Source organism: Oncorhynchus nerka, unplaced genomic scaffold (assembly GCF_034236695.1).
Source record: "Oncorhynchus nerka isolate Pitt River unplaced genomic scaffold, Oner_Uvic_2.0 unplaced_scaffold_2380, whole genome shotgun sequence".
NCBI lineage: Eukaryota > Metazoa > Chordata > Actinopteri > Salmoniformes > Salmonidae > Oncorhynchus > Oncorhynchus nerka.
Window position 1 is genome coordinate 11,916 of NW_027038916.1, and position 22,048 is coordinate 33,963.

Here is a 22,048-nt window from a genome sequence, read left to right on the forward strand (position 1 = left end):
AACCTTATAACCTTATATAACCTTTTATATAACCCTATATAACCTTTATAACCTTATATAACCCTATATAACCCTATATAGCCCTTTATAACCTTATATAACCCTTTATAATCATATATAGCCCTTTATAACCCCATATAACCCTATATAACCCGTATAACCTTATATAACCCTTTATAACCTAATATAACACTATATGTCCATGGTCTTTCCCCAGTACTACTACTCAGTGAGGATCTTCCCAGGTCAGGAGCCCAGCAGTGTGTGGGTTGGCTGGGTGACCTCTGACTTCCACCAGTACGACATGGCCTTCGACCTCCAAAAGGTCCGCACCGTCACCGTAACCCTGGGAGACGAGAAGGGCAAAGTTCACGAGGTCAGATATCTGGGGGTTCCTGGGGTCAAGCTGAGGACACATGCACGCACACACACACACACGGTCCTGTGTTCAGACTCAATCAGAACTGATACTCAAATATCCTGCTAGTCATACTCATTACTCATACTATGCTTCTTATGTGGTTGAAATATTTAGAATTTCACATATCAAATGTTTCTTCTTTTATGGTTGTGGTTGTACTGTAAAACGATGATTGTGAAGTGTCTCTGTCTATAGCATCAAGTGTAGTAGCTACTGTCTCTGTCTCTGTCTCTGTCTATAGTATCAAGCGTAGTGACTACTGTCTCTGTCTCTGTCTATAGCATCAAGCATAGTAACTACTGTCTCTGTCTCTATCTATAGCATCAAGCGTAGTAGCTACTGTCTCTGTCTCTGTCTATAGCATCAAGCGTAGTAACTACTGTCTCTGTCTCTGTCTATAGCATCAAGCATAGTAACTACTGTCTCTGTCTCTATCTATAGCATCAAGCGTAGTAGCTACTGTCTCTGTCTCTGTCTATAGCATCAAGCATAGTAACTACTGTCTCTGTCTCTATCTATAGCATCAAGCGTAGTAACTACTGTCTCTGTCTATAGCATCAAGCGTAGTAACTACTGTCTCTGTCTATAGCATCAAGCGTAGTAACTACTGTCTCTGTCTATAGCATCAAGCGTAGTAACTGCTGTCTCTGTCTCTGTCTATAGCATCAAGTGTAGTAACTACTGTCTCTGTCTATAGCATCAAGCGTAGTAACTACTGTCTCTGTCTATAGCATCAAGCATAGTAGCTACTGTCTCTGTCTCTGTCTATAGCATCAAGCGTAGTAACTGCTGTCTCTGTCTATAGCATCAAGCGTAGTAACTGCTACATGGTGTGGGCTGGAGAGAGTACGAGTCCTGGTCAGGGCCGGAACAACAACGGTCTGGAGATTGGATGTCTGGTGGACACAGTTAACGGACTGCTAACCTTCACTGCCAACGGGAAGGAGCTCAGCACGTACTACCAGGTGGAGACACAGCGCTGTTACCACATGGTCATCAACCTCCTATTGCTACATTTACATGATAGTCATTTAGCAGACGCTCTGATTCAGTCACTTACAGTCAGTGAGTCATTTAGCAGACGCTCTGATTCAGAGTCACTTACAGTCAGTGAGTCATTTAGCAGACGGTCTGATCCAGAGTCACTTTTACAGTCAGTGAGTCATTTAGCAGACGCTCTGATTCAGAGTCACTTACAGTCAGTGAGTCATTTAGCAGACGCTCTGATTCAGAGTCACTTACAGTCAGTGAGTCATTTAGCAGACGCTCTGATCCAGAGTCACTTACAGTCAGTGAGTCATTTAGCAGACACTCTGATCCAGAGTCACTTACAGTCAGTGAGTCATTTAGCAGACGCTCTGATCCAGAGTCACTTACAGTCAGTGAGTCATTTAGCAGACGGTCTGATTCAGAGTCACTTACAGTCAGTGAGTCATTTAGCAGACGCTCTGAGTCAGTCACGTACAGTCAGTGAGTCATTTAGCAGACGGTCTGATCCAGAGTCACTTACAGTCAGTGAGTCATTTAGCAGACGGTCTGAGTCAGTCACTTACAGTCAGTGAGTCATTTAGCAGACGGTCTGATCCAGAGTCACTTACAGTCAGTGAGTCATTTAGCAGACGCTCTGAGTCAGTCACTTACAGTCAGTGAGTCATTTAGCAGACGGTCTGATCCAGAGTCACTTACAGTCAGTGAGTCATTTAGCAGACGGACTGATCCAGAGTCACTTACAGTCAGTGAGTCATTTAGCAGACGGTCTGATTCAGAGTCACTTACAGTCAGTGAGTCATTTAGCAGACGCTCTGATCCAGAGTCACTTACAGTCAGTGAGTCATTTAGCAGACACTCTGATCCAGAGTCACTTACAGTCAGTGAGTCATTTAGCAGACGCTCTGATCCAGAGTCACTTACAGTCAGTGAGTCATTTAGCAGACACTCTGATCCAGAGTCACTTACAGTCAGTGAGTCATTTAGCAGACGCTCTGATCCAGAGTCACTTACAGTCAGTGAGTCATTTAGCAGACGGTCTGATTCAGAGTCACTTACAGTCAGTGAGTCATTTAGCAGACGCTCTGAGTCAGTCACTTACAGTCAGTGAGTCATTTAGCAGACGGTCTGATCCAGAGTCACTTACAGTCAGTGAGTCATTTAGCAGACGGTCTGAGTCAGTCACTTACAGTCAGTGAGTCATTTAGCAGACGGTCTGATCCAGAGTCACTTACAGTCAGTGAGTCATTTAGCAGACGCTCTGAGTCAGTCACTTACAGTCAGTGAGTCATTTAGCAGACGGTCTGATCCAGAGTCACTTACAGTCAGTGAGTCATTTAGCAGACGGACTGATCCAGAGTCACTTACAGTCAGTGAGTCATTTAGCAGACGGTCTGATTCAGAGTCACTTACAGTCAGTGAGTCATTTAGCAGACGCTCTGATCCAGAGTCACTTACAGTCAGTGAGTCATTTAGCAGACACTCTGATCCAGAGTCACTTACAGTCAGTGAGTCATTTAGCAGACGCTCTGATCCAGAGTCACTTACAGTCAGTGAGTCATTTAGCAGACGGTCTGATTCAGAGTCACTTACAGTCAGTGAGTCATTTAGCAGACGCTCTGAGTCAGTCACTTACAGTCAGTGAGTCATTTAGCAGACGGTCTGATCCAGAGTCACTTACAGTCAGTGAGTCATTTAGCAGACGGTCTGATCCAGAGTCACTTACAGTCAGTGAGTCATTTAGCAGACGGTCTGATCCAGAGTCACTTACAGTCAGTGAGTCATTTAGCAGACGCTCTGAGTCAGTCACTTACAGTCAGTGAGTCATTTAGCAGACGGTCTGATCCAGAGTCACTTACAGTCAGTGAGTCATTTAGTAGACACTCTGATCCAGAGTCACTTACAGTCAGTGAGTCATTTAGCAGACGGTCTGATCCAGAGTCACTTACAGTCAGTGAGTCATTTAGCAGACGCTCTGAGTCAGTCACTTACAGTCAGTGAGTCATTTAGCAGACGGTCTGATCCAGAGTCACTTACAGTCAGTGAGTCATTTAGTAGACACTCTGATCCAGAGTCACTTACAGTCAGTGAGTCATTTAGCAGACGGTCTGATCCAGAGTCACTTACAGTCAGTGAGTCATTTAGTAGACACTCTGATCCAGAGTCACTTACAGTCAGTGAGTCATTTAGCAGACGGTCTGATTCAGAGTCACTTACAGTCAGTGAGTCATTTAGCAGACGGTCTGATTCAGAGTCACTTACAGTCAGTGAGTCATTTAGTAGACACTCTGATCCAGAGTCACTTACAGTCAGTGAGTCATTTAGCAGACGGTCTGATTCAGAGTCACTTACAGTCAGTGAGTCATTTAGCAGACACTCCTTGCTGACAATGTGGACCATGACTGTAAGTCGTAGCCAAATGTTTTGAGAATGACACAAATATAATTTTCACAAAGTTTTCTGCTTCAGTGTCTTTAGATATTTTTGTCAGATGTTACTATGGAACACTGAAGTATAATTACAAGCATTTCATAAGTGTCAAAGGCTTTTATTGACATTTACATGAAGTTGATGAAAAGAGTCAATATTTGCAGTGTTGACCCTTCTTTTTCAAGACCTCTGCAATCCGCCCTGGCATGCTGTCAATTAACTTCTGGGCCACATCCCGACTGATGGCAGCCCATCCTTGCATAATCAATGTTTGGAGTTTGTCAGAATTTGTGGGTTTTTGTTTGTCCACCCGCCTTGAGGATTGACCACAAGTTCTCAATGAGATTAAGGTCTGGGGAGTTTCCTGGCCATGGACCCAAAATATCTATGTTTTGTTCCCCGAGCCACTTAGTTATCACTTTTGCCTTATGGCAAGGTGCTCCATCATGCTGGAAAAGGCATTGTTTGTCACCAAACTGTTCCTGGATGGTTGGGAGAAGTTGCTCTCGGGGGATGTGTTGGTACCATTCTTATTCATGGCTGTGTTCTTGGGCAAAATTGTGAGTGAGCCCACTCCCTTGGCTGAGAAGCAACCCCACACATGAATGGTCTCAGGATGCTTTACTGTTGGCATGACACAGGACTGATGGTAGCGCTCACCTTGTCTTCTCCGGACAAGCTTTTTTCCAGATGCCCCAAACAATCGGAATGGGGGTTCATCAGAGAAAACGACTTTACCCAAGTCCTCAGCAGTTCAATCTCTGTACTTTTGCAGAATATCAGTCTGTCCCTGATGTTTTTCCTGGAGAGAAGAGGCGTCTTTGCTGCCCTTCTTGACACCAAGCCATCCTCCAAAATCTTTGCATCACTGTGCGTGCAGATGCACTCACACCTGCCTGCTGCCATTACTGAGCAAGCTCTGTACTGGTGGTGCCCCGATCCCGCAGCTGAATCAACTTTAGGAGACGGTCCTGGGGCTTTCTTGGGCGCCCTGAAGCCTTCTTCACAACAATTTAACCGCTCTCCTTTAAGTTCTTGGTGATCTGATAAATGGGTGAAATCTTACTGGCAGCAATATCCTTGCCTGTGAAGGCCTTTTCTGTGCAAAGCAATGATGACGGCACGTGTTTCCTTGCAGGTACCCATGGTTGACAGAGGAAGAGCAATGATTCCAAGCACCCCCCTCCTTTTGTAGCTTCCAGTCTGTTATTTGAACTCAATCAGCTTGACAGAGTGATCTCTAGCCTTGTCCTCGTCAGAACTCATACCTGTGTTAACGAGAGAATCACTGACATGATGTCAGCTGGTCCTTTTGTGGCAGGGCTGAAATGCAGTGGAAATGTTTTGGGGGGATTCAGTTCATTTGCATGGCAAAGAGGGACTTTGCAATTAATTGCAATTCATCTGATCACTCTTCATAACATTCTGGAGTATATGAACATTGCCATCATACAAACTGAGGCAGCAGACTTTGAGAAAATGTTTATTTGTGTCATTCTCAAAACTTTTGGCCACGACTGTACAGATACGTGTTGACAATGTTGAGTTTACATACACTTGTTGGAGTTATTAAAACTTGATTTTCAACCACTTCACAAATTTCTTGTTAACAAACTATAGTTTTGGCAAGTCGGTTAGGACATCTACTTTGGCACAAGTCATTTTTCCAACAATTGTTTACAGACAGATTATTTCACTTATAATGGGGCGGCAGGGTAGCCTAGTGATTAGAGCGTTGGACTAGTAACCAGAAGGTTGCGAGTTCAAACCCCCGATCTGACAAGGTACAAATCTGTCGTTCTGCCCCTGAACAGGCAGTTAAACCACTGTTCCCAGGCCGTCATTGAAAATAAGAATGTTCTTAACTGACTTGCCTGGTTAAATATTTAAATAATAAAAAAAATAAAAAATAGAAATCACAATTCCAGGGGGTCAGAAGTTTACATACACTAAGTTGACTGTGCCTTTAAACAGCTTGGACAATTCCAGAAGACGATGTCATGGCTTTAGAAGCTTCTGATAAGCTAATTGACATCATTTAAGTCAATCGGAGGTGTACTGTGGATGTATTTCAAGGTCTACCTTCAAACTCAGTGCCTCTTTGCTTGACATCATAGGAAAATCAAAAGAAATCAGCCAAGAACTCAGAAAAAATACTGTAGACCTCCAAGTCTGGTTCATCCTTGGGAGCAATTTCCAAACGTCTGAAGGTACCACGTTCATCTGCACAAACAATAGTACGCAAGTATAAACACCATGGGACCACGCAGTCGTCATACCACTCAGGGAGGAGACGCATTCTGTCTCCAAGATATGAACGTATTTTCAGTGCGAAAGTGCAAATCAATCCCAGAACAACAGAAAAATGACCTTGTGAAGATGCTGGTGGAAACAGGTACAAAAGTATCTATATCCACAGTAAAATGAGTCCTATAAAAAGCCAGACTACGTTTTGCAACTGCACATGGGGACAAAGATTGTACTTTTTGGAGAAATGTACTCTGGTCTGATGAAACAGAAATATAACTGTTTGGCCATAACGACCATCGTTATGTCTGGAAGAAAAAGGGGGATGCTTGCAAGCTGAAGAACACCATCCCAACCGTGAAGCACGCGGGTGGGAGCATCATGTTGTGGGGGTGCTTTAATGCAAGAGGGACTGGTGCACTTCACAAAATAGATGGCATCATGAGGTAGGAAAATTATGTGGATATATTGAAGCAACATCTCAAGACATCAGTCAGGAAGTTAAAGCTTTGCTGCAAATGGGTCTTCCAAATGGACAATGACCCCAAGCATACTCCCAAAGTTGTGGAAAAATGGCTTAAGGACAACAGAGTCACTGTATTGGAGTGGCCATCACAAAACCCTGACCTCAATCCTATAGAAAATGTGTGGGCAGCACTGAAACAGCGTGTGCGAGCAAGGAGGCCTTACAAACCTGACTCAGCTCAGACACCAGCTCTGTCAAGAGGAATGGGCAAAAATTCTCCCAACTTATTGTGGGAAGCTTGTGGAAGGCTACCCGAAACATGCATGTATACTTCTGACCCACTGGGGATGTGATGAAAGAAATCAAATCTGAAATAAATTGTTCTCTCTACTATTATTCTGACATTGGGCCCTGGTCAACAGTAGTGTACTATATAGGGAATAGGGCTCTGGTCAACAGTAGTGTACTATATAGGGAATAGGGCTCTGGTCAACAGTAGTGTACTATATAGGGAATAGGGCTCTGGTCAACAGTAGTGTACTATATAGGGAATAGGGCTCTGGTCAACAGTAGTGTACTATATAGGGAATAGGGCTCTGGTCAACAGTAGTGTACTATATAGGAATAGGGCTCTGGTCAACAGTAGTGTTCTATATAGGGAATAGGGCTCTGGTTAACAGTAGTGTTCTATATAGGGAATAGGGCTCTGGTCAACAGTAGTGTTCTATAGGGAATAGGGCTCTGGTCAACAGTAGTGTTCTATATATAGGGAATAGGGCTCTGGTTAACAGTAGTGTTCTATATAGGGAATAGGGCTCTGGTTAACAGTAGTGTTCTATATAGGGAATAGGGCTCTGGTTAACAGTAGTGTTCTATATAGGGAATAGGGCTCTGGTCAACACAGTGTTCTATATAGGAATAGGGCTCTGGTTAACAGTAGTGTTCTATATAGGGAATAGGCTCTGGTCAACAGTAGTGTTCTATATAGGGAATAGGGCTCTGGTCAACAGTAGTGTACTATATAGGGAATAGGGCTCTGGTTAACAGTAGTGTTCTATATAGGAATAGGGCTCTGGTCAACAGTAGTGTTCTATATAGGGAATAGGGCTCTGGTCAACAGTAGTGTTCTATATAGGGAATAGGGCTCTGGTCAACAGTAGTGTTCTATATAGGGAATAGGGCTCTGGTTAACAGTAGTGTTCTATATAGGGAATAGGGCTCTGGTCAACAGTAGTGTTCTATATAGGGAATAGGGCTCTGGTTAACAGTAGTGTTCTATATAGGGAATAGGGCTCTGGTCAACAGTAGTGTTCTATATAGGGAATAGGGCTCTGGTCAACAGTAGTGTTCTATATAGGGAATAGGGCTCTGGTTAACAGTAGTGTTCTATATAGGGAATAGGGCTCTGGTTAACAGTAGTGTTCTATATAGGGAATAGGGCTCTGGTTAACAGTAGTGTTCTATATAGGGAATAGGGCTCTGGTCAACAGTAGTGTTCTATATAGGGAATAGGGCTCTGGTTAACAGTAGTGTTCTATATAGGGAACAGGATGTGATGTGTCCATATCCTGTGTTTTAATAGCTGTGTCTCTGTGTTCTCTCTCTGCAGGTGGAGCCCAGTACCAAGTTGTTCCCTGCTGTGTTCGCTCAGGCCACCAGCCCCAGCATCTTTCAGTTTGAACTAGGACGTATTAAGGTGAGCGGGAGGGAGGAACAGGACACACTATACAGCTCTGTACTGACAGGATGGAGAGCGGGGGGCCACAAATAGGGCTCAGATATGGGCTGCCTGGGAAAAGTCAACGTGGAGCAGTCTCTCTCCACTGGTTGTGGAAGGTTATGAGGTTTGTCTCTCTCTGTAGGCCTCTGAATGGCTTTCTTTGGTCGTTGCACCACTGATGAGACCTCTGTGTACTTCACGTACCTGTCTCTGCATCAGATCAGGTTCTTCTTAAACCCACACACTAAGGGGACGTCACCCACAAAGCTCCTGTCTCTGTGGGACTCTGACCTCTACAGTAGCTCCAGGGCTCTGACCTCTACAGTAGCTCCAGGACTCTGACCTCTACAGTAGCTCCAGGACTCTGACCTCTACAGTATCTCCAGGACTCTGACCTCTACAGTATCTCCAGGACTCTAACCTCTACAGTAGCTCCAGGGCTCTGACCTCTACAGTAGCTCCAGGACTCTGACCTCTACAGTAGCTCCAGGACTCTGACCTCTACAGTATCTCCAGGACTCTGACCTCTACAGTATCTCCAGGACTCTAACCTCTACAGTAGCTCCAGGGCTCTGACCTCTACAGTAGCTCCAGGACTCTGACCTCTACAGTAGCTCCAGGACTCTGACCTCTACAGTATCTCCAGGACTCTGACCTCTACAGTATCTCCAGGACTCTGACCTCTACAGTAGCTCCAGGACTCTGACCTCTACAGTATCTCCAGGACTCTGACCTCTACAGTATCTCCAGGACTCTGACATCTACAGTATCTCCAGGACTCTAACCTCTACAGTAGCTCCAGGACTCTGACCTCTACAGTATCTCCAGGACTCTGACCTCTACAGTATCTCCAGGACTCTAACCTCTACAGTATCTCCAGGACTCTGACCTCTACAGTATCTCCAGGACTCTGACCTCACAGTAGCTCCAGGACTCTGACCTCTACAGTAGCTCCAGGACTCTGACCTCTACAGTAGCTCCAGGACTCTGACCTCTACAGTATCTCCAGGACTCTAACCTCTACAGTATCTCCAGGACTCTGACCTCTACAGTATCTCCAGGACTCTGACCTCTACAGTAGCTCCAGGACTCTGACCTCTACAGTAGCTCCAGGACTCTGACCTCTACAGTAGCTCCAGGACTCTGACCTCTACAGTAGCTCCAGGACTCTGACCTCTACAGTAGCTCCAGGACTCTGACCTCTACAGTAGCTCCAGGACTCTGACCTCTACAGTATCTCCAGGACTCTAACCTCTACGGTATCTCCAGGACTCTGACCTCTACAGTAGCTCCAGGACTCTGACCTCTACAGTAGCTCCAGGACTCTGACCTCTACAGTAGCTCCAGGACTCTGACCTCTACAGTAGCTCCAGGACTCTGATCTCTACAGTAGCTCCAGGACTCTGACCTCTACAGTAGCTCCAGGACTCTGACCTCTACAGTAGCTCCAGGACTCTGACCTCTACAGTACCTCCAGGACTCTGACCTCTACAGTAGCTCCAGGACACTGACCTCTACAGTAGCTCCAGGACTCTGAACTCTACAGTAGCTCCAGGACACTGACCTCTACAGAAGCTCCAGGACTCTGACCTCTACAGTAGCTCCAGGACTCTGACCTCTACAGTAGCTCCAGGACTCTGACCTCTACAGTAGCTCCAGGACTCTGACCTCTACAGTAGCTCCAGGACTCTGACCGCTACAGTAGCTCCAGGACTCTGACCTCTACAGTAGATCCAGGACTCTGACCTCTACAGTAGCTCCAGGACTCTGACCTCTACAGTAGCTCCAGGACTCTGACCTCTACAGTAGCTCCAGGACTCTGACCTCTACAGTAGCTCCCGGACTCTGACCTCTACAGTAGCTCCAGGACACTGACCTCTACAGTAGATCCAGGACTCTGACCTCTACAGTAGCTCCAGGACTCTGACCTCTACAGTAGCTCCAGGACACTGACCTCTACAGTAGCTCCAGGACTCTGACCTCTACAGTAGCTCCAGGACTCTGACCTCTACAGTAGCTCCAGGACTCTGACCTCTACAGTAGCTCCAGGACTCTGACCTCTACAGTAGCTCCAGGACTCTGACCTCTACAGTAGCTCCAGGACTCTGACCTCTACAGTAGCTCCAGGACTCTGACCTCTACAGTAGCTCCAGGACTCTGACATCTACAGTAGCTCCAGGACACTGACCTCTACAGTAGCTCCAGGACTCTGACCTCTACAGTAGCTCCAGGACTCTGACCTCTACAGTAGCTCCAGGACTCTGACCTCTACAGTAGCTCCAGGACTCTGACCTCTACAGTAGCTCCAGGACACTGACCTCTACAGTAGCTCCAGGACTCTGACCTCTACAGTAGATCCAGGACTCTGACCTCTACAGTATCTCCAGGACTCTGACCTCTACAGTAGCTCCAGGACTCTGACCTCTACAGTAGCTCCAGGACTCTGACCTCTACAGTAGCTCCAGGACTCTGACCTCTACAGTAGCTCCAGGACTCTGACCTCCAGTAGCTCCAGGACACTGACCTCTACAGTAGCTCCAGGACTCTGACCTCTACAGTAGATCCAGGACTCTGACCTCTACAGTATCTCCAGGACTCTGACCTCTACAGTAGCTCCAGGACTCTGACCTCTACAGTAGCTCCAGGACTCTGACCTCTACAGTAGCTCCAGGACTCTGACCTCTACAGTAGCTCCAGGACTCTGACCTCTACAGTAGCTCCATGACTCTGACCTCTACAGTAGCTCCAGGACTCTGACCTCTACAGTAGCTCCAGGACTCTGACCTCTACAGTAGCTCCAGGACTCTGACCTCTACAGTAGCTCCAGGACTCTGACCTCTACAGTTGCTCCAGGACTCTGACCTCTACAGTAGCTCCAGGACTCTGACCTCTACAGTAGCTCCAGGACTCTGACCTCTACAGTAGCTCCAGGACACTGACCTCTACAGTAGCTCCAGGACTCTGACCTCTACAGTAGCTCCAGGACTCTGACCTCTACAGTAGATCCAGGACTCTGACCTCTACTAGATCCAGGACTCTGACCTCTACAGTAGCTCCAGGACTCTGACCTCTACAGTAGCTCCAGGACTCTGACCTCTACAGTAGCTCCAGGACTCTGACCTCTACAGTATCTCCAGGACTCTGACCTCTACAGTAGCTCCAGGACTCTGACCTCTACAGTAGCTCCAGGACTCTGACCTCTACAGTAGCTCCAGGACTCTGACCTCTACAGTATCTCCAGGACTCTGACCTCTATTCCAGGTACCTCTCCAGGACTCTGACCTCTACAGTAGCTCCAGGACTCTGACCTCTACAGTAGCTCCAGGACTCTGACCTCTACAGTAGCTCCAGGACACTGACCTCTACAGTAGCTCCAGGACTCTGACCTCTACAGTAGCTCCAGGACTCTGACCTCTACAGTATCTCCAGGACTCTGACCTCTACAGTATCTCCAGGACTCTGACCTCTACAGTATCTCCAGGACTCTGACCTCTACAGTAGCTCCAGGACTCTGACCTCTACAGTAGCTCCAGGACTCTGACCTCTACAGTAGCTCCAGGACTCTGACCTCTACAGTAGCTCCAGGACTCTGACCTCTACAGTAGCTCCAGGACTCCTGACCTCTACAGTAGCTCCAGGACTCTGACCTCTACAGTATCTCCAGGACTCTAACCTCTACAGTATCTCCAGGACTCTGACCTCTACAGTAGCTCCAGGACTCTGACCTCTACAGTAGCTCCAGGACTCTGACCTCTACAGTAGCTCCAGGACTCTGACCTCTACAGTAGCTCCAGGACTCTGATCTCTACAGTAGCTCCAGGACTCTGACCTCTACAGTAGCTCCAGGACTCTGACCTCTACAGTAGCTCCAGGACTCTGACCTCTACAGTACCTCCAGGACTCTGACCTCTACAGTAGCTCCAGGACACTGACCTCTACAGTAGCTCCAGGACTCTGAACTCTACAGTAGCTCCAGGGACTCCAGGACTCTGACCTCTACAGTAGCTCCAGGACTCTGACCTCTACAGTAGCTCCAGGACTCTGACCTCTACAGTAGCTCCAGGACTCTGACCTCTACAGTATCTCCAGGACTCTAACCTCTACAGTATCTCCAGGACTCTGACCTCTACAGTATCTCCAGGACTCTGACCTCTACAGTAGCTCCAGGACTCTGACCTCTACAGTAGCTCCAGGACTCTGACCTCTACAGTAGCTCCAGGACTCTGACCTCTACAGTAGCTCCAGGACTCTGACCTCTACAGTAGCTCCAGGACTCTGACCTCTACAGTAGCTCCAGGACTCTGACCTCTACAGTATCTCCAGGACTCTAACCTCACGGTATCTCCAGGACTCTGACCTCTACAGTAGCTCCAGGACTCTGACCTCTACAGTAGCTCCAGGTCTCTGGCCTCTACAGTAGCTCCAGGACTCTGACCTCTACAGTAGCTCCAGGACTCTGATCTCTACAGTAGCTCCAGGACTCTGACCTCTACAGTAGCTCCAGGACTCTGACCTCTACAGTAGCTCCAGGACTCTGACCTCTACAGTACCTCCAGGACTCTGACCTCTACAGTAGCTCCAGGACACTGACCTCTACAGTAGCTCCAGGACTCTGAACTCTACAGTAGCTCCAGGACACTGACCTCTACAGAAGCTCCAGGACTCTGACCTCTACAGTAGCTCCAGGACTCTGACCTCTACAGTAGCTCCAGGACTCTGACCTCTACAGTAGCTCCAGGACTCTGACCTCTACAGTAGCTCCAGGACTCTGACCGCTACAGTAGCTCCAGGACTCTGACCTCTACAGTAGATCCAGGACTCTGACCTCTACAGTAGCTCCAGGACTCTGACCTCTACAGTAGCTCCAGGACTCTGACCTCTACAGTAGCTCCAGGACTCTGACCTCTACAGTAGCTCCCGGACTCTGACCTCTACAGTAGCTCCAGGACACTGACCTCTACAGTAGATCCAGGACTCTGACCTCTACAGTAGCTCCAGGACTCTGACCTCTACAGTAGCTCCAGGACACTGACCTCTACAGTAGCTCCAGGACTCTGACCTCTACAGTAGCTCCAGGACTCTGACCTCTACAGTAGCTCCAGGACTCTGACCTCTACAGTAGCTCCAGGACTCTGACCTCTACAGTAGCTCCAGGACTCTGACCTCTACAGTAGCTCCAGGACTCTGACCTCTACAGTAGCTCCAGGACTCTGACCTCTACAGTAGCTCCAGGACTCTGACCTCTACAGTAGCTCCAGGACTCTGACCTCTACAGTAGCTCAGGACTCTGACCTCTACAGTAGCTCCAGGACTCTGACATCTACAGTAGCTCCAGGACACTGACCTCTACAGTAGCTCAGGACTCTGACCTCTACAGTAGCTCAGGACTCTGACCTCTACAGTAGCTCAGGACTCTGACCTCTACAGTAGCTCCAGGACTCTGACCTCTACAGTAGCTCCAGGACTGACCTCTACAGTAGCTCCAGGACTCTGACCTCTACAGTAGATCCAGGACTCTGACCTCTACAGTATCTCCAGGACTCTGACCTCTACAGTAGCTCCAGGACTCTGACCTCTACAGTAGCTCCAGGACTCTGACCTCTACAGTAGCTCCATGACTCTGACCTCTACAGTAGCTCCAGGACTCTGACCTCTACAGTAGCTCAGGACTCTGACCTCTACAGTAGCTCCAGGACTCTGACCTCTACAGTAGCTCAGGACTCTGACCTCTACAGTAGCTCCAGGACTCTGACCTCTACAGTAGCTCCAGGACTCTGACCTCTACAGTAGCTCCAGGACTCTGACCTCTACAGTAGCTCCAGGACTCTGACCTCTACAGAAGCTCCAGGACTCTGACCTCTACAGTAGCTCCAGGACTCTGACCTCTACAGTAGCTCCAGGACTCTGACCTCTACAGTAGCTCAGGACTCTGACCTCTACAGTAGATCCAGGACTCTGACCTCTACAGTAGCTCCAGGACTCTGACCTCTACAGTAGCTCCAGGACACTGACCTCTACAGTAGCTCCAGGACTCTGACCTCTACAGTAGCTCCAGGACTCTGACCTCTACAGTAGCTCCAGGACTCTGACCTCTACAGTAGCTCAGGACTCTGACCCTCAGTAGCTCCAGGACTCCTGACCTCTACAGTAGCTCCCAGGACTCTGACCTCTACAGTAGCTCCAGGACTCTGACCTCTACAGTAGCTCCAGGACTCTGACCTCTACAGTAGCTCCAGGACTCTGACCTCTACAGTAGCTCCAGGACTCTGACCTCTACAGTAGCTCCAGGACTCTGACCTCTACAGTAGTTCCAGGACTCTGACCTCTACAGTAGCTCCAGGACTCTGACCTCTACAGTAGCTCCAGGACTCTGACCTCTACAGTAGCTCCAGGACTCTGACCTCTACAGTAGCTCCAGGACTCTGACCTCTACAGTAGCTCCAGGACTCTGACCTCTACAGTAGCTCCAGGACTCTGACCTCTACAGTAGCTCCCAGGACTCTGACCTCTACAGTAGTTCCAGGACTCTGACCTCTACAGTAGCTCCAGGACTCTGACCTCTACAGTAGCTCCAGGACTCTGACCTCTACAGTAGCTCCAGGACACTGACCTCTACAGTAGCTCCAGGACTCTGACCTCTACAGTAGCTCCAGGACTCTGACCTCTACAGTAGATCCAGGACTCTGACCTCTACAGTAGCTCCAGGACTCTGACCTCTACAGTAGCTCCAGGACTCTGACCTCTACAGTAGCTCCAGGACTCTGACCTCTACAGTATCTCCAGGACTCTGACCTCTACAGTAGCTCCAGGACTCTGACCTCTACAGTAGCTCCAGGACTCTGACCTCTACAGTAGCTCCAGGACTCTGACCTCTACAGTAGCTCCAGGACTCTGACCTCTACAGTAGCTCCAGGACTCTGACCTCTACAGTAGCTCCAGGACTCTGACCTCTACAGTAGCTCCAGGACTCTGACCTCTACAGTAGCTCCAGGACTCTGACCTCTACAGTAGCTCCAGGACTCTGACCTCTACAGTAGATCCAGGACTGTAAAGCCTGTTGTATGTTTCAATCCAAGTATTTATTTATATGTTTGATTTTTTTTTTAAATGTCACGCAAAAAAAATAGATCACCACTTTTTGTCGGAAGTACAGTTTTGTAAAGCCGTAGTTTGACCTTTGAAAGACTGATGAAGTGAATTATGTCCCTAACCCACAACCCTCCATTTCTTTCTCCATCAGAATATAATGCCCCTGTCAGTGGGACTGTTTAAGAGTGAGAGGAGGAACTCCTGTCCCCTCCCAGAACCTAACCCTAACCCTGTCTGTTTCTATGTTACTAGAACGTCATGCCCCTGTCCCCGGGACTGTTTAAGAGTGAGAGGAGGAACTCCTGTCCCCTCCCAGAACCTAACCCTAACCCTGTCTGTTTCTATGTTACTATAACGTCATGCCCCTGTCCCCGGGACTGTTTAAGAGTGAGAGGAGGAACTCCTGTCCCCTCCCAGAACCTAACCCTGAACCTGTCTGTTTCTATGTTACTAGAACGTCATGCCCCTGTCCCCGGGACTGTTTAAGAGTGAGAGGAGGAACTCCTGTCCCCTCCCAGAACCTAACCCTAACCCTGTCTGTTTCTATGTTACTAGAACGTCATGCCCCTGTCCCCGGGACTGTTTAAGAGTGAGAGGAGGAACTCCTGTCCCCTCCCAGAACCTAACCCTAAACCTGTCTGTTTCTATGTTACTAGAACGTCATGCCCTGTCCCCATGGGACTGTTTAAGAGTGAGAGGAGGAACTCCTGTCCCCTCCCAGAACCTAACCCTAAACCTGTCTGTTTCTATGTTACTAGAATGTCATGCCCCTGTCCCCGGGACTGTTTAAGAGTGAAAAGAGGAACTCCTGTCCCCTCCCAGAACCTAACCCTAAACCTGTCTGTTTCTATGTTACTAGAACGTCATGCCCCTGTCAGCGGGACTGTTTAAGAGTGAGAGGAGGAACTCCTGTCCCCAGTGTCCTCCCAGACTGCATGTCCAGTTCCTGACCCCGGTGCTGTGGAGCAGGGTACCCAACCACTTCCTCAAGGTGGACGTGTCCCGGGTCAACGACCGCCATGGCTGGCTGGTCACCTGCTCTGAACCGCTCCAGTTCATGTCCCTGCATATACCTGAGGAGAACAGGTGATGGCCCTGCCCTGTCCCACTCGGCAGGAGTGAGGGAGGGCTTTATATATAGTACAACAATATCTGTCAAAAATGTAACTACCTATAGATTTTTAAATGTCTTATTCGAAAGGTGAGCGATAGCAGAAAAGGGAGCGATAGCAGAGAAGGGGAGCGATAGTGAAAAGGGGAACGATAGCAGAAAAGGTGAGCGATAGCAGAAAAGGTGAGCGATAGCAGAGAAGAGCGATAGCAGAAAAGGGGAACGATAGCAGAAAGGGGAGCGATGGCAGAGAAGGGGAACGATAGCAGAAGGTGAACGATAGCAGAGAAGGTGAGCGATAGCAGAAGGAGAACGATAGCAGAGAAGGGGCGATAGCAGAGAAGGTGAGCGATAGCAGAGAAGGTGAGCGATAGCAGAGAAGGTGAACGATAGCAGAGAAGGGGAGCGATAGCAGAGAAGTGGAACGATAGCAGAGAAGGGGCGACAGCAGAAAAGGTGAATGATAGCAGAGAATGTGAGCGATAGCAGAAAAGTGGAGCGATAGCAGAAAAGGGGAGCGATAGCAGAGAAGGGGAGCGATAGCAGAGAAGGTGAACAATAGCAGAGAAGGTGAGCGATGGCAGAGAAGATGACGATAGCAGAGAAGGGAACGATAAAGCAGAGAAGGTGAACGATAGCAGAGAAGGTGAACGATAGCAGAGAAGGTGAGCGATAGCAGAGAAGGGAGCGATAGCAGAGAAGTGGGGCGATGGCAGAGAAGGGGAACGACAGCAGAAAAGGTGAATGATAGCAGAGAAGGGGAGCGATAGCAGAGAATGTGAGCGATAGCAGAAAAGTGGAACGATAGCAGAAAAGGGGCGATAGCAGAGAAGGTGAACGATAGCAGAGAAGGGGAACGATAGCAGAGAATGTGAACGATAGCAGAAAAGGGGAGCGATAGCAGAAAAGGGGAACGATAGCAGAGAAGGTGAACGATAGCAGAGAATGTGAGCGATAGCAGAAAAGGGGAACGATAGCAGAAAAGGGGAACGATAGCAAAGAAGGTGAGCGATAGCAGAGAAGGTGAACATTAGTAGAGAAGAGGCGAGCGATAGCAGAAAAGGAGAGCGATAGCATAAAAGGGGCGATAGCAAAGAAGGTGAGCGATAGCAGAAAAGGTGAGCGATAGCAGAGAAGGTGGCGATAGCAGAAAAGGTGACGATAGCAGAAAAGGTGAGCGATAGTAGAGAAGGGAACGATGGCAGAGAAGGGGAGCGATGGCAGAGAGGGGCGATAGCAGAGAAGGGGAGCGATAGCAGAAAAGGTGAGCGATAGCAGAAAGGTGAGCGATGGCAGAGAAGGTGAGCGATAGCAGAGAAGGTGAGCGATAGCAGAAAATGGAACGATAGCAGAGAAGGTGAGCGATAGCAGAGAAGGTGAGCGATGGCAGAAAATGGGAACGATAGCAGAGAAGGGGAGCGATGGCAGAGAAGGTGAGCGATAGCAGAGAAGGGGAGCGATAGCAGAGAAGGGGCGATGGCAGAAGGTGAGCGATAGCAGAGAAGGTGAGCGATAGCGAAAGGGGAGCGATAGCAGAGAAGGGCGATAGCAGAGAAGGTGAGCGATAGCAGAAAAGGGGAGCGATAGCAGAGAAGGTGACCGATAGCAGAGAAGGTGAGCGATAGCAGAAAGGTGAACAATAGCAGAGAAGGGAGCGATAGCAGAGAAGGGAACGATAGCAGAGAAGGGGAATGATAGCAGAAAAGGTGAACGATAGCAGAGAAGGGGAACGATAGCAGAAAAGGTGAATGATAGCAGAAAAGGCGAACGATAGCAGAAAAGGTGAACGATAGCAGAAAAGGTGAACGATAGCAGAGAAGGGGAACGATAGCAGAGAAGGGGAACGATAGCAGAGAAGGTGAACGATAGCAGAAAAGGTGAACAATAGCAGAGAAGGGGAACGATAGCAGAGAAGGGGAACGATAGCAGAGAAGGGGAATGATAGCAGAAAAGGGGAATGATAGCAGAGAAGGGGAACGATAGCAGAAAAGGGGAACGATAGCAGAATGTAATGTATGAGAAGCAATCAAATGTTGTTGCAATCAGGAAGTTCCTCACTAAGCTGTATGTCAGTTTATTAACCTTCTGTGTCCCCCTCCGCCTTTTCCTCCTCCCCCTCCTCTACCTCCCCCCGCCTCCCCCTCTCCCCCTCCTCTACCTCTCCCCCGCCTCCTCCTCCTCTACCTCTACCGCTCCCCATCCTCCTCCTCCTCTACCTCTTTCCTCCTCCCCCTCCTCCCTCCTCCCCCTCCTCATCCTCCCCTCCTCCCTCATCTACCTCTCCTCCTCCACCTCTACCTCTCCCCTCCTCCTCCTCCTCCTCCTCTACCTCTCCCCCTCCCCTCTTCCTCTACCTCTCTCCTCCCCCCCCTCCTTCTCCTCTACCTCTCCTCCTCCTCTATCTCTCCCCCTCCTCCTCCTCTATCTCTCCCCTCCTCCTCTCTACCTCTCCCCCTCCTCCATCTCTCCCCCTCTTCCTCCTCCTTCTCCTCTTCCTCCTCCACCTCCCCTTGTCATCCTCCTCCCCCTACTCTTCCTCCTCCTCCTCATCTTCCTCCTCCTTTTCCTCCTCTTCCTACTCCTCCCCCTTGTCATCTTCCTCCTCTTCCTCCTCCTCCCCCTTGTCATCTTTCTTCCCCTCTTCGTCCTCCCCTCCCCCTCTCCTCCTCTTCCTCCTCTTCCTCCTCCCCCTTGTCATCTTTCTTCCCCTCTTCGTCCTCCTCCCCCTCTCCTCCTCTTCCTCCTCCCCCCCTCCTCCTCCTCCTCCTCCCCAGGTCAGTTGATATCCTGGAGTTGACTGAGCAGAAGGATCTGTTGAAGTTCCACTACCATACTCTGAGGTTGTACTCTGCTGTGTGCGCTCTGGGGAACAACCGTGTGGCCCACGCCCTCTGCTCCCACGCCGACGAGGCACAGCTGCTCTACGCCATAGAGAACAAGTACATGCCTGGTCTCCTCAGGACTGGATACTACGACCTGCTCATAGACATCCACCTCAGGTAGCTAGCCCACAGGTTAGAGAGGAGGGCCAGGAACCGGAATGTCGCTAGTTTTTCAGTTTTTGCCTAAAATGACATACCCATATCTAACTGCCTGTAGCTCAGGACCTGAAGCAAGGATATGCACATTCTTGGAACCGTTTGAAAGGAAACACTTAGAAGTTTTTGGAAATGTGAAATGAATGTAAGAGAACATAACACATTAGATCTGGTAGAACACAATACAAAGAAAACAACAACCGTTCTCTTGTTTTTGTACCATCATCTCTGGAATGCAAGAGAAAGGCCATAATGTATTATTCCAGCCCAGGCACAATTTAGATTTTGGCCACTAGATGGCAGCAATGTATGTGCAAAGTTTTAGACTGATCCAATGAACCATTATATTTATGTTCAAAATGTTGTATCAAAACTGCCCAAATGTGCCTAATTGGTTTACTAATAACTTTTCAAGTTCAGAACTGTGCACCTCTCCTCAAACAATAGCATGGTATTATTTCACTGTAATAGCTACTGTAAATTGGACAGTGCAGTTAGATTAACAAGAATTTAATCTTTCTACCCATATCAGATATGTCTATGTCCTGGGAAAATACAACCTTGCTAATCGCATTAGCCTACGTTAGCTCAACCTCATGCTAATCGCACGTTAGCTCAACCTCATGTGTCGTTAGCCTGCAGCTCAACCTCATGCTAATCGCATTAGCCTCGTTAGCTCAACCTCATGCTAATCCTCACGTTGCTCAACCTCATGCTAATCGCATTAGCCTACGTGCAAAAACTCAACCTCATGCTAATCGCATTAGCCTACGTTAGCTCAACCTCATGCTAGCCTCGTTAGCTCAACCTCATGCTAATCGCATTAGCCTACGTTAGCTCAACCTCATGCTAATCGCATTAGCCTACGTTAGCTCAACCGTCCGTAATCGCATTAAGTCCCGGTTGATGAAAAAATGGAGACTGAACTGGCTAAAGGTGGGCTGCTGGTGTCAGATCTACCATTGTGCCCTTGAGCAAGGCACTTAACTACCACAACATGCTCTACGTCCAGGGGTTCTTCTCATAGTGTGGGGTAAAAAAAGGCAGAGGATTCATTCCTGTTCTAACCAAATGGACAATAAAGCGATTTCTTCTATCCTCAGTACCTATGCAACGGCGCGACTCATGATGAACAATGAATACATCGTCCCCATGACGGACGAGACCAAGTCCATCACTCTGTTCCCGGCTTGAGACCAAGAAGCACGGCCTGCCGAGATCGGCCTGAGCACCTCTCTCCGCCCCAGAATGCACTTCTCTCCCCCTCCTTCATCTGCAGCGGAGCCGACTGCTTCCAGTTCAGCCCAGAAGTTCCCTGGACGTCCTGAAGACCAAGACCATAGAGATGCTGACGGAGGCGGTGGCGAGGAGTCTACACGTCAGAGATCCTATAGGCAGCACCGAGTTCCTGTTCGTTCCTCTCATTAAGTTGTTCTATACCTTACTGATCATGGGAGTGTTCCATAACGGAGACCTGAAGAACATTCTACAGCTGATAGGGCAAGCGTGTTCTCAGAGGAGGGGACACGCCCGCGGACACGCCAGCGGACAGGCCGAGTGATGTCACTAAAGGGAGGAGAAGAGGAGGGGGAGGGCCTGGAGAGGAGGGAGAGGGGGGAAGGTGCCCTAAAGGACTGCTCCAGATGAAACTCCCAGAGCCTGTCAAACTGCAGGTACCAAAGACACCCTGATATTTGCAAATCAAATCAAATGGTATTTGTCACATGCGCCACATACAACCGGGTTTTCACCTTTACAGTGAAATGCTGACTTTACAAACCCTTTACCAACAATGCAGGTTTAATAAAAATTAATGTTAAGTAAAAAATAATTAAAGAGCAGCAGTAAAATAACAGTAGGAGGCTTTGTACAGGGGGACACCGGTTATCAAAGGTAATTGAGGTAGTATGTACATGTAGGTAGAGTTAAAGTGACTCTGCATAGATAATAAACAGAGAGTAGCAGCAGGGTAAAGGGGTCTGGGTAGTCAGGGGACACCCGGTTAGTCAAAGTAATTGAGGTAGTATGTACATGTAGGTAGAGGTAAAGTGCTAATGCATAGATAATAAACAGAGAGTAGCAGCAGGAGTTAAAAGGGGGGTCTGGGTAGCCATTTGATTAGCTGTTCAGTCTTAAAGTAATTGGGTAGAAGCTGTTTACAAGCCTCTTGGACCCAGACTTGCTCCGGTGCCGCTTGCCGTAGATAATAAACAGACTTGTGGTGGCAGTCTTTGAATTCTTAGGGCCTTCCTCTGCTTCGCCTGGATAGGGTCTGGGTAGCTTTTGATTAGCTGTTCCAGGAGTCTTATGGTTTGCAGGTTGTTAACAGGACTGTTTAGATGCCTGCCTTGGACCCAGACTTGGCGTCGGTACACACCGCTTGCGTCTTGTTGTAGAGAGAACAGTCTATGGCTTGTGGTGGCTGGAGTCTTTGACAATTCTTAGGGCCTTCCTCTGGCACCGCCTGGTATAGTGGTCCTGGATGGCAGGAAGCTTGGCCCCAGTGATGTACTGGGCCGTACACACTACCACCTTAGTC

General features: G+C 48.5%; 1 pseudogene; it reads left to right on the top strand.

The window, feature by feature from the left end:
- The first annotated feature begins 217 nt into the window (after positions 1-217).
- LOC135567205 (ryanodine receptor 2-like) lies at positions 218-21,070 on the top strand (annotated as a pseudogene).
- The last annotated feature ends 978 nt before the right edge of the window (positions 21,071-22,048 follow it).